The sequence below is a fragment of the Balaenoptera acutorostrata genome, chromosome 1 (genome assembly GCF_949987535.1).
Source record: "Balaenoptera acutorostrata chromosome 1, mBalAcu1.1, whole genome shotgun sequence".
In the NCBI taxonomy this organism is placed as follows: domain Eukaryota; kingdom Metazoa; phylum Chordata; class Mammalia; order Artiodactyla; family Balaenopteridae; genus Balaenoptera; species Balaenoptera acutorostrata.
Genome location: NC_080064.1, coordinates 172,345,509 through 172,359,067, shown reverse-complemented (window position 1 = coordinate 172,359,067; position 13,559 = coordinate 172,345,509). Strand labels below are relative to the sequence as shown.

At 39.7% G+C, this 13,559-nt stretch overlaps 1 protein-coding gene across 3 annotated transcripts in view; it reads right to left on the bottom strand.

The window, feature by feature from the left end:
• PLD5 (phospholipase D family member 5) overlaps window positions 1–13,559 on the bottom strand; it is a 480,564-nt gene that overhangs the window by 386,423 nt on the left and 80,582 nt on the right. Inside the window, exon 1 of one of the 3 annotated variants that reach the window (XM_057535048.1) lies at window positions 5,918–6,052. The exons of the other annotated variants lie outside the window; for them this stretch is intronic. The gene's annotated coding sequence lies outside the window, so the exon portion shown is untranslated. Of the gene's footprint in view, window positions 1–5,917; window positions 6,053–13,559 lie in introns of those variants that run through there. 3 annotated transcript variants of the gene reach the window in all.

Genomic DNA, 13,559 nt, shown 5'->3' with positions numbered 1-13,559 from the left:
TGTCTTTTGACATTCAGAGAACCTCTGATGGGACCACAGAACTCTTCCCCACTAAAGGCTCAAAGCATCACAGGGACTTGGCCTCCAGGCGATTTGGAAAATGACGTGGCCAATGTCCATCATAAAAGATTCCAAAGACTTGCTGTGAAGCATCATAGTTCCTTTAAAAAGTTGCTGACATATTTTTTTGTAAATGGCACACACTCATGTTTATAAAGAACACTGTTCAAATGAGGAACAGAATAAAGAAGAAAGTTTGAAAATATACCCCGAATTCCACAACTGTTAATGTGGTGAGCATAGTCGTCCATATCTCTATCCATGCACAGAGATCTATTGATATATTATATAAATAGGATTATTTGCTTTTTTAAAAAACAAAAATGAAGGAGGGTACATAAAAGCTTAAAAATAAGTACAACTGAATTTGGGGGGTTATAAGTCAAGATCATGAGATGCCTCATGAAGGGGGCTTCGGGTGCCAGTGATGTTCCACTCTTTGAACTAGGTGCTGATTATAAGACTGTGTTCATTTTGCAAAAATGTGAGCTGCACATTTGTGACTTACATACTTTTTTCAGTTTGCATCTTATACTTGAGTAAAAATTTTTACTTAAGAGTCCTTGATTAAGTAAATCAGTACTCCAAGCAAATGAAAGAGAAGGTCAAGGAGAGGAAACATATATAATCCTAGAACCAATTAAGTCCATTTTCATGCAGTCTTTAATTTTCAGTACCTTAAAAAATTCATCTGTTATTTGTTAATGCTCTTTCACACAAACTTAATAAGAAATTGTAAGTCCTAGAATGGGTAAATGGTCTTCATTTTCTTCAATGTTATTAAACATAAGTTACAAACATAGTTTTGCAAAGAATCTTCATGGTAAGTGAACACAAATTGAAGAAATCTTAGGTGTAGCAACATATTACAATATAGCCTGCCCTTGCTATGATAGAACCCCTCAGCCAATGAGCCATACTTTCTATGAACTGATTAATCAACCACAGTCAGTCAGAAACATTAAAGTCATATAGATGCAGCATAACTGTTAGTTATAAAGTAAGATTTATTAAGTATATACAGGTATAATTTCCCCCTTTCCCTTTATTTTATCCATTTCTTAAAACATTTCTATACATGTTTTACTATATTTTGATGTCACTTTTGAAACCAAAGTAAACACAGCAATTAAATAAATGAGGAAATTAATCCAAGCACTTTTGTAACACAAGCTATAAATCCAAACACAGTAAATTTCAGAATGCAAACACCAAATTTCTCCAAACAGATATGCCTGCCCTGCAAGGGTGGGGCCACAACAAGGGGGGCTGACTCAGGGTGGTGGGTTTTGGGGAGTCTGGGCCCTTCACAGACCCAATAAGCAGATGTTTATAGCCGAGTCCTTAGGGGTCCAGGATGTCTGGGAAGATTATCCACACATGGCACTGCTAAATCCAAACAGTAAAATGGGAAGTAAAAGATGAGTGACAAAGACAAACACTAATGGGTACCCAGGAATGTTCATGGATGAGGAGTATTGGAGCAAGAAAATGAAAGGGAGGAGAGAGTGAACTTGGACTATCAAGCTCCCCTGGAAGCTGAGAAGGAGTTTGATGTTACTCCTGTGTCCACATTTACAGGAGGTCACTTAAAGTTGCAGTTAAGGCTAAAAACCTAAACTATACCACTTTTCCTGAAAGCCTCTGAGCATCTATCTCCCCAGAGACTTCGTCCATCTTGAACCTATTTAATTTATAGGTTATCCAGCTAATTAGCTTTCTTATTCTAGGTCTTCCATCTATCACATTGATTTTACAATTAACATTAGCCTTAATCAGCAACAACTTCAATGGTATTTAACCCATCATCCCATAGAAACTTGCTCTTCGTCTTCTCACCAAATGGAACCTGTCCAGCATCCATCATGAATCATCTGTACCCCTGAGGCTGATCAACAGGATGAAAATTTGAACTGAGTTCATATTTGCTTATTTTCAGCTTTGCAATTCCTTTAGCTATCAAGTGTAGCTCACAGAAGACCACAGACAAATGGATGAGAGAGACCATTTACCTTCATTATACTGTTGATATGTGCAATTTATAATTTCTAATGCTCTTGACACCATCCTGAAGGAGAAACTCAAAGCTAACCAACACATTCAATTCCCCAAAACTAGTCAGCACAATATCCCTTTCAATCAGTATCTTACCCATTCTAATTAATAAAATAGTTAGACCTTTATTATATGTGTTTCATTTTTTTGAGAAGCGGTTTTATATCCACTCATCCTCCACATCTTCCTTCCCATTTACCTTATCAATGTGACGACCGGTTATCAATTATCAAGAAAATAGCACTGTAGCCATTAGTAATTTCGAGTTATATCCAATCTGTCATTTTCATGTCACCTTCAAACTTCTAGAATCTGTGAACAGACAGCTGTAGATGCAGATAACCTCCTCTAAGCCTCTGAAGCCACCTTCTTCTCCTGAGGAACATAATCAAAATACCGCTTTGTATCTTCAGCCTCGATGTTCTTCCCAGAACACAATGCCTTGTCACTCACTTCTGAATACCTTATTGGACTTTGGGTAATAGGCTATAGCAGTCAACTGTTATATATTTGACTCTCAGACATTTTCTTCCTTGATATATGCCTTTATTCATTCAACAACACACAGAACCTACTATGTACAAGGTACGATGCCAGGTAACGTAGGAATTGCAGCCAGTGTAGTTTATTCACCTTTCTTGAGCTACTTGCTTCAAGTGTGAGGGTCTTTGCTTTTCTTTTGCATATTTCACATCTAATCAGTGGCCAGTGCATGTGAAGTTTTCTTTCACATTATCTCCTCCTTTTTTTTTTTTTTACTTTCTCCCCACCATCTTATTTTAAATCCTTATCACCCTGTACCTAGATAATTTCAAAAGCTTCCTTCTAATCTGTCTCTCTGCATGGTCTCCAGACTAATCAAACATCTTACTTTATAGAAACAAATTAATGTAATTATCACAACGACACAATGGAGGTAAGAATCATTCGCACTTTATAGATAAAAACATTAATTGTTAAAGAGTTTGTTTAAAAAGTCCAAAATCACACAAGTAATGTGTGGCTAACAGAAATTTAATTCTAGGTCTGAATACCTTTTAACCCTCTTTCCATAACACTAGACTATCTCCCAGTTTAAGGGAATTGTTCAAGGCAAATCAGCCAGAGTGGGAAGAAAAGATATGAATTATGTTGGCATGAAAAGAACAGAAAACCAAACAAGTGACATGGAGTGGGAAGAACAGACCTATCATGGGAGCAGATTGGCTGTGAGGAGGAAAGAGAAACGTCCAAGATTTTTTGTAGTTTTACAGAGTGGGTCATTGAAGGTTTGGTCTGGTTCCCCTTCCTCTCTATCTTGGAAGGCTGTATGATGAGGTGGTTTAAGAAATAAGGGCCCTGAATTTGTTCCCACCCTGGCACTACCCCTTACTAGCTGTATGTCCTTAGGAATGTACTTAACTTCTCTGTGCCCTACGTCAGTACAATGGGGATAATGATAACACTTGCTTAAAAGGAAGGTTGAGGGTTATTAAAGTGCTTAAAATACTTGGAACACAGCACATATGCCCTCAATATTTATAAAATATTGTTTGCATCCATATATTTCTTTTGCTTTCAAATAACTTACAACTTATGTAAAATGGATTTAATTATTTGCATTTCCTTTAAATTTGTAAATAAAACAAAAAAAAAAGCAATAAGAGGCCAGGGCCCAAGCCAGGCTGACTTATTTGGTACAACACCCAGCAAGCCCTGACATGTTCCAGATTCTAACGAGGTCAAGGAGAGGGTTTTTCACACAGTGAGTGTCTTTTCTCTTGGATAAGTAAGAGAAATGATCACATTTGCATGATGAGAAACAAGATTGGTTTCCTTTCATCATGGAAGGGACTTAATGAAAATCTAATCTATAGATTCACTATCCTTACAATCAAAGACTGGTTTTTCAATCCACTGTTCTCTGCACAGAGCTCTCACTAAAAGGAAAGGTGAAATACTGTTCCCTTTGTAAAAGCTGGCCAGTTAGGATGCCTTCCTTACAAAAATGTTACCATGTTAGTGTTTGCAGTTGAGAAGAGTTCAGTTAGACCAAAGCATTTATTTTAATGTACAATTGGGTAATTCTTCCAACTCTCTAAATAATGATTAATCAAAATAACCAGAGGATGGCCTGGATGCAAACATGCCAACAGTCTGCAGTCACTCTCTTTGTTCCCACCGTCCCTTCCTCCTACTCCAAAGGAAAGTTCGCTCCTTCAGAGGTCTGTATGCTTTCATCAGGTTGTGCTATTATATTTAAGTGATCTCAGCCCCTGGCTGAATACTGTACACAGTTTTCTCCCTGAATACCGTACACAGTCATCACTATGCTTATGTTTAAAGCTTGTTGGCAAGGGACTCTATCTGCATTGTAGCCCCTTCCTTTTTAATCCTTAAAGGAATGTTCTCAGGCTAATTAAAGAGAAGAACAGAATTATTATGCCCCAAGAATTCAGGCAAAACATTCCCGAGCACTAAGGAGCCCTATTTAATCCTCCTGCTGGACACGTTGATTTTTAGCCATCCTGCTGGTCTAGGAGAAATAGGTAAGTCTCTGATGTGAAGTTTTCTTCACGGGATAGGAAAGCTTCTAAAATGGATGAGATGATAAATGGTACCAGATTTTAATTAAGGAAGGGAAAATCTGACCCTCATCTTTGCAGCTTTATTTCTGGGGTGGGTTTGTTTATGAGTAAGTGATCTAGGATGGATGATGAGAGCAGAAAGAGAAATGAAATATTCTTATAAATCCAGCTTCCAGTTTCCCCTTTTCTGAATTGTAAGAAAGGCAGACTTACTTCTAAAACTTCCCACATTCCTTTCATCAGCACTTTCTTCTTTCATCTGGATTATAAACGGAATAATCATTTCCCACACATCAGCTGTGCCGTCAAATAAGTGTATTTCAGGCATTCTCTCTATATAGTAATAGGTTTTATTTTCTCCCAAATGTTATATAATCATATTATTACCAATGTCCTTCATCCCTGAATTCCTGAAAGAAAAGTTTAGTGGCTTCCTTGTTACACCGGCTCTTCCCCCTTGTATCGTGTGTGATGGAGAAGCAGCTGTTGGAGAAGGCACACAGAGAGCAGAGACCTGCACTAAGCACACAGTCATTTCCACGGCAACTTCTAATGCTGAGGCCTCATTTCCATTAAGGTGTCCCTAACCCTGGCAACACTGGCTTTGCTAGAGTGAATCAAACAAACTTCTTCCAAACAAAGTCACAGAACACTTTCTTTTAAACGTGGGCTCCTGCTGTCACTGCCTGCATATGATAACTTTAAAACGAAAAAAAATCTCTTAGAAGTTTGCTCTACTAATGTTTAATGTGCAAATGCCTCCAATCAACAGTAAAGCTCACAGAACTGTGACAATTCACTAGTCAGAAAAGAAAGCTGCTTCAGTATGAATGGGTTTGTACTCTCACATGAAAATATCAAGAAAACAGGCAATTATTTCTTCGAAGCAGTCTCCTGGAAATTACAATTACATTCAGAGGAAAGAGTACAGTTCAGAGACTGCATTGATCAGGGCTGCATCTGAGGTCACCGTGGGGACTGTCCTTCCCTGGCAGAGCAGTCCCTATTAATTACAAGGCAGCATTACTCCTGACACAAAAGAAATTATTCTTCAAAAATCAGTGTGCTGGTAGCAAGGGTGTTCCTGTCCTTCTACTGAAAATCCGACAGTGCCCCAGAGCTCAAGAGACTGTTCAGTCAGTCTCATGCTACCAACAGCCATTTTCAACAGCACATGCTAAATATTCTTTCCCAGGTAGCAAACTAGATCTGCCGAAAACTCTAGAGTTTCTTACCATTGTGATCCAATCTTCCCTCCCTTCGGACTCCGGAAGCCAGGAGCTGTTGCTGGTGTGCTGCTCCCCCAGCCACTGGATCCTCTGGAGGCTGAGAATGTCTCATGTGGTGCGAATGTATCGCCACCGATTATATTTCAGTCCCTCAATTGCTAGCCTTGATGCTTTGGAAATCAGCCAAACCAAGCGCACAGAGAAAGGGCTGCAGCTTGCAATTTCAGAACTTCCCCTAGAATATGCTCTTAAAAACATGGGCCCCTCATTTAGCATTTTAGCAAATACCAAGGGCTGCTACATTCAATCACATTTCTCTCTTTTTCCTTTTAAACTGGGTTGGGTTTTGTTGCTAGTGGAATGAAATTATAGCGAGAGCTCAAGCTGACCCAGGGGATGCAGGCACCGTGCAGGCTTCCACACACCTCAAACCTGACTAGAAACGGCTGCTATTCCAATCAGAGAGGAGAAGCCTGCCTAGATGAGGAGGAAGGTGGAGGGACAGTGCTGGCGAGCTGTCCAGTATTGCAGCGTTCTGATAACTGGTGGGAGTGTGCAAAGTGCTCTGCGGAACAACCACAGGTCCCAAGTCTGCTCTAAACCATTTGGTATAGCACGGTCAAATCCAAAGAGGCAGAAAGAGAAGTTCTATCAAAGGAATCTATGGAGCGTAGCCTTATCTTGAAGAATAAACTAGAAGTTCTTCAAGGGCAGGGACCCTATCTGCTAAGACACTTCAAAACTAGCTGGCTTGCTCAGTCATACTAAACTATTAGGCTCTTGCTTTTCCTACATTTTGACAACATTCTACTTCTTAAAAATTTTATCTCAGAAGAATTTACTCACACAAGTATCACATAGCAGAGGCAAGACCTCAACTGAAGCTCAGGCCAGGACTCTTTAAAATAGCAGTGCCCATGAGCCAAAACATCTGTTAATCGCCAAATTGTTTAACTGCCTTTCCTTCCCTCACTTACTGTAGACTCCAGTAGGCAGTTTCCATGTGAGTTTTGTTCACTTCTTTATCCCTAGTATGGCATCCACTCCACTGTAGGATATTTATTGGCTGAATTAATAACTTTCCATAATCGTTGGAAGTGTTGGCAGAACCCCACAGATTGTTAAAGTTCCTTTTGCTTAGAGCCTGATGTGTTGTAGGCTTGGGCTGGGTTCCTTTCATGGCTGCTTTTCCTCTCACCAGAAAGGTTCATGCCCCCTAACATGACCAACTTCCAGCAAAGTTAAATACTTGTTCTAGAGAAAATTCAACCCAAGGAATAAAATTCATGCTGATAGCTTAGGGTTCTGATTTGTTATAAGAGTCCATGGCCTTTATTAGGCCTGACAACATCAAGAAGTAGCTGTGAATCAACAGAGTCCAAGAAAGCTATTCACAATTCCCTTCCCTGTAGGCAATAGTCATTTAGAACAGAAAAGCAGATATGGCAGGCAAGTCAGGCACCCAAGTGAGACAACAGAGCCCACTTCAGTGGCCAAGATGTAGCTCAATCTTTGCACACAGTAGTTCTAGATACCTACTGAATTCATATAAACCCTGCAAGTACAGTCTGCTTTAGTCACAGAGAACTCTTTTCAATTCCCTCAAATCGCTGTGCTCACTCATGCTTCCAGGCCTTTGCACACTCCAGGTCTGCAAAGGAGCTCATTGCTCCCCCTGGGTCTTCACTGTTTTTGCCATCTCCTCTGGTTCTCCTGAAAGAACTGAAGAGTAAGCTGAAGTCTGGAGGCCATTAAATGTCGGTGTGGACCATCCTTATGTTTGTGTCAGAGCCCTGCACAAACCTAACTAGATTCAGAATCAGTGATTCTCCTGCAGTGAGTGTATTGGCATTATTTTTCGCTAAGAAAAATGGACTTTTTCTCAAATAAATTAACATTTGGCAGAAACCACAAGAGAATATGATGAAGGATTTATGAATAATTGTCTGCCTGTTGACTAAATCAGGTTTCTACTGACATTAAGAATTGTTTGGACACTTGTGCTAACCAAAATTGTTAGACTTAGCTTGACTTTTGTCAGAACAAACTGAATCAGTGAACCACAGCTACCTCATTGATACACAGCCCCAGACACCATCAGCAAAAATGTCAGAAACGTCTGGAGAGTGAGAGGCAGAAAAGAATTGACATCTTTCTAAAAAACTGTCATTTGTATATTTTTATTTAAAAGTGTAAACATCCAAAAAGCCAGTCCTTTCCTCTTGAACCACCCCATCCTCCCACAAACCCCCCCTAACAGCTAGAGTATTCAGGTACAGCAATAAAGAGTCTCAGACCCAGGGGCAAAAAGGCCCAGTGGAGAGCTGCCCGCACCCCTTTGAACCTGAAAGAGTGTAAGCAAAGAGAAATTCTTTTCCAAATATGTACAAATAAGTCATATTTTGTGTTTTCTTACAGAGCAAATCCATTTTATCCTTCTAGTGAGACATTTATTGCACCTTGAAAAGATATTTAAAATGTATTTGAGAAGCCCAGCGAGACATTATCTCCTTCCAAAGAATGCTCATTTACTCATCTACTCAGTATTTTTACACGTTGGCCCTGCATTAATAAAAAGTTTATTTGGCATCCAAAACAGTAGCCAGTAGAGACTGGAAGCTTCCTACAGCTACTGTGACACCCATTCCCTGCTACCACAATCCAGGGCTCCCCTGTGGGTGAGAATCCAGAGGAAAGAAACAGCAGACTCCTAATTATTCCATAACAGCAGAATTACACCCGCCAACCCTCTCAAAAGAACAGAGAGAAATGTTTGGTACCTCTTTCGGTATTTTTGTTGTAAGCATCTTTGTCGCAAGCATTTTTCTGCATAGCTTAAGACAATTTTGCTGTGAAAGGTTTACAATCTGGTTTCAACTGGTTGAAATGTTAACATTTCTTCCAGTTATTGATGGCTTTAATGAGCTGATGGATGATGATGATTTGCCCTGGGAGTTGGTTTCTTATTTTGAAACACAATACACTAGAGAAAGAAGCTGAGAGCCTCAAAGGCACAGAGTTGAACCTACATTTCCCATAGAACTTTGGGATATCTACCAAAGCACATGTGACAATATGCCAAGAACAAACAACAGTGTAGAGGCGTTCACAAAACAATACAAAATTCAGTTAAAAATATGCATCCTGGTGTTTGGAAGCTGATACTTCTCTTAATGAAGGAAGAAATTTTAGCAAAATAGAAAAAGCGTGATACTGAATGAGGAGACAAATCAACAGGAAAAAAATATGTATAAAATCCTATGAACAAAAGACTCCTGAGAAAAGTGCTTAGGTACAACCCACAAATTAAAATCAATTATTTGCGAAGTATTGCCATGAATCTTCACACTTTTTTTTTTTTTTTTTTTTTTTTTGTCTGTGTTGGGCCTTCGTTTCTGTGCGAGGGCTTTCTCTAGTTGCAGCAAGCGGGGGTCACTCTTCATCGCGGTGTGCGGGCCTCTCACTATTGCGGCCTCTCTTGTTGCAGAGCACAGGCTCCAGACGCACAGGCTCAGTAGTTCTGGCGCACGGGCCTAGTTGCTCCGCGGCATGTGGTATCTTCCCAGACCAGGGCTCAAACCCGTGTCCCCTGCATTGGCAGGCAGATTCTCAACCACTGCGCCACCACGGAAGCCCCTTCACACATTTAAAATGTATTCAAATATTTTGTATTTCAGAATAAAGTCTTTTTAATTTTATTATTTATTTCTCATGTTTCCTTAGGTCCTTTTTAATGTCCTTCTTTTGTTTTTCATTATTTTATTTTTTACTGAAAAATTGCCTTACTGCCAATTAGTTATGCAGTGAAAATGTCTGCGGCAAAGATGCCTATGGTGAAAGTACCTAGAACTGTTGGGAACCACTTATCTTTCCCTGTTTCTCCCATCTCCAGGTTTAACCCAAAGCCCCATCTTCCTGTATTGCCTCGATGTTTTGCTCTGTTATTGAATGAGTTTAACCTCACCTACCCACCCTTGCCCAGCCCCAAAGCTGCAGCCCATTCAGGCGGCAGAGCTAAAGGAAAGTTCAGCGTGGACCAGTGATTACGGAATCCCTTAGAAATAATAGCATGGGCAAGATGGTGATTTCAAATTTAATCTCAAGCAAACCCACTCAGTCGAAGAATCATAGAGCGTTTAGGGATGCCTTTCAGTTTCTAATAATGTTTCAGAGGTCTCTGTTTCAATAGACTGAAATTGATGTTGGCAGAGGAAAATTAGGTCAAGGCCCTGAGAAAAAGAAACCATCACTTCTTAAAACCACCCAAAGCTTGCCAAGTATTTATATTATGAAAACAGTTACGTAGGGAAAAACACATTTCGGCAGTAACATATTTACATTAATTTCAATTATGGTATTATTTATGAGATATGAAATCATACAAGATAGCTTCTAACCATGAAAAGTGGATACAGTAAGGAGAAAATTAAGGTGACAGCAATAAAATGTGAGTGCCCTCGGGGAGGGTAGCAGCAATCATATATCAGAATCCTTTGCAGGGTGTAAGCTATCTAGTAAAAGACATGGAGGCTGTTTCCTAGACAATCCTGAATTACAGAGACAACTGGCTGGAGGCCATCTCAGTTTACCCTTTACAGTTCTATTTCTTTTCTTCAACTGTCACAGGTTATGGTCCTGTTCTCCCTTTTCACCACAGGAGGGAGCTGCAGCATAATAAGGGCAGAGTTCTCCAGTCTTCTCTGAGTGGTAACAAAATAACTTTCATTACCACATGCCAGCTACAACACTGCATAAATGCCTCCAACTAGAAAAGAATGTGATCTTAACCTTTCCAAAGCTGTCCTCCAACTGAACCTGCTCAAGTTTTTCACACACACACACACACACACACACACACACAAACATGCATACAGTACAACTCTTTTTTATTACCCTAATACCAGAATTTATAAATCATTTGTAAGATGTTATTTAGATGAGGATAATCCATATACACATCCTAAGCATTAAGATACCTGATTTTTTAACTGACTTTAATCACACAGAACTCATTAGATTGATTTATACATGGATTAAAAGCAATCTGTAATGTATCTTCCACTCCCCGATTCTTTTGGCATAAATGACTGCCCCAAGAAAAGTCTTCTGAGGCATAGTGCTGAAGATGACTTAGTGATGCAATAGGCAGTTTAATGAAGATGGTAAATAGGTAGCTTAATGAGGTGAACTCTCCTTATTAACCTTCGGCCAAAGTCACATCTGTACCCATTCCTTGTTTCAGCTCTTCAATACTCTTTAAAAGCAGCAGCCAAGTTCAGTTATATTTTACCTCTAAAGAATTCAGGACAAACCCATTTAGAAAAGTGATTATCCCTCAATTTGTAGGTGATGGGGTAGGAGCTTACAAGGGGTTCCAAAAGGGATCAATCAGATCATAGTGCTTGTCTCAGAGGGAAGGTCTATGCCCAAATCAACACAGGATTTCATTTTATATTGCAATTCCACAAAGCTGTGTACAATGTATTAAAGTCAAATGCAGCTATAGCCAAAAGGGAGGAAAGGTGGAACATGCCATAGGAATAGCAGAAGTGTTCCAAATATAGTCTTTGATCACTGGTTATGTAAAGTTCCACTCTATCCAGGCTTGCTGGTCAGGCCACTTGTGATGTAGGGTGGACTGGGGCTGGGGACAGAAGGGCTAGCTTTCCTCATACCATTATGCTCCAGGGCAGAAGCCCTAGGAGTCCAAGCATTCTGTGAAGCTGGTCTTCTAGGCCCTCACAAAGGAATACATGTTGAGGTGAGAGGAATACATTTTACTTAGCTTGGTTTATGTTTCACACATTTAGGTGTATGAAATTTTGCCCTGGCGCCGCCACTGTTGGGGTGGGTTTGCTCCCTTCTCTCCTTACTACACTTTGTGAGTCAAAGGTCTATCTGGATTTGGGTCAATCAATTCAGTAACTCTTAGTTGGGTTTCTGTGAGGATGAGAGTTGTGCAGAGACCAGGAGGTATGGCTTGGTAGCCACTGGCCACATATGGCTATTTAAGTTTAAGTTTAAATTAATTAAAATAAAATAAAATTTTAAATTCAGTTTCTTATTCACACTAGCCTCATTCCCAGTGCTCAACAGTCCCATGTGGCTAGTGGCTCCTGTATCAGACAGCACACATACTGAACGTTTCTATCATTGCAGAACGTTCTATTGGACAGTGCTGCCCTAGAGGGCCCTAAACAGAGCAAATATAAAATGGGGAAGACTGGAACATCGGCACAATGAGGGTACAAATCCACAAGTAAGTCTGCATCTTTGGAACTACAGTCTGAAGTGGCCATGGCAGTCACAAAACATTATAAATGGTATCACTGGTTTGGTGATGGTCTGTATCAGAGATCTCAAACTGCCTACCTGTAGAATGAATATTTTCCTTGGCTTCACTGTAAACATGATAGAATCAGTTTCCAACATTTAAAAAAATGGGAACGCATTAAAAATCTAGTTTTCTGATTTCATTTGAAAAATGAGAAGATCTGGCCCCTCTGGGCCTGCATTCCCACCCTATATAACATAGACCTGGAGTCAAAGAACTGCAGTCCCCTCAGAGGAGCCTGTGCCCTTCACTTTACCAAATCCCTACTAGCCACTGCATCCGAGGTATTTCCTCTCTAATTTCTGCTGCATGTGCATTCAAATGGGAAAAAAATAATGTCTCTAGCAATGCAAAAAAAAGACATATCTATAATGAAACACCATAAAAGATACCTAGAAAACTCTTGCTTATTCTTTCTGTATCTTTAAATAAATGTATTCCATTCACTTATCCAAATGGTATTCTTTCATCTATAGAAAAAGGATTAGTAAATTACAGAAGAAGGTTAAGGTAAACTTAAAATTTTCAATCATTCTGTACTCAACACTCTAGGCTTTCAAATTTGATGGAGGGAAGGAGGGCAAGAAGAGGGGAGAGATGATAGATATGTGATTCTTTTCTCCTTTGTGTACACACACACACACACACACACACACACACACACACACAAAACCTGTGTCCCTTAGTTGTGGTGGGGCTGCTGAAAGGTCTCATTATGTGTAAATAAAAATGAGCCCACTTCTGAATAAAATTTTAAATAATCTTTGGGCACCTAATGGAAAAACATCTCAATCATGCACAAGTCTCGTCATCCAAAAATCTAGTTTTATGCTCATGAGTTGTACCCATTTAAATTTAAGCTCTGTTAAAGATGGGACCTTATCTGTCCTGTTCAATACCAGGATGCAGCAGATACTCACTTCTCAATAAATATTTGTTAAATGGAGTAACATAATCCTCCGAGGGAACAGAACATTCCTTTAGAAATTTTAAGCCTCTGCCATATTCCTTTTGATCTCAAACTGACATGATGATATTTATATTCATTTATTCAACAAAGCCTTTTATGTGCTGGCTTTCTGTTGGAGATTATTTTAGTATGCAGCTGTTGACTCTCTAAGTCATAGGTCATATGTGTAGGAAGAGAACTACAGGGAGAGAGTGACCAAGAGAGTGGAGTAGAAAGACCCTGAGCTCACCTCCTCTCACAAGCACATCAAAATCACAACTGTCTGCAGAATAACCATCAATGAAAAAGACTGGAACACACCAGAAAAGATCTTCTACAGCCAAAGATATAAAGAGGAACCACAA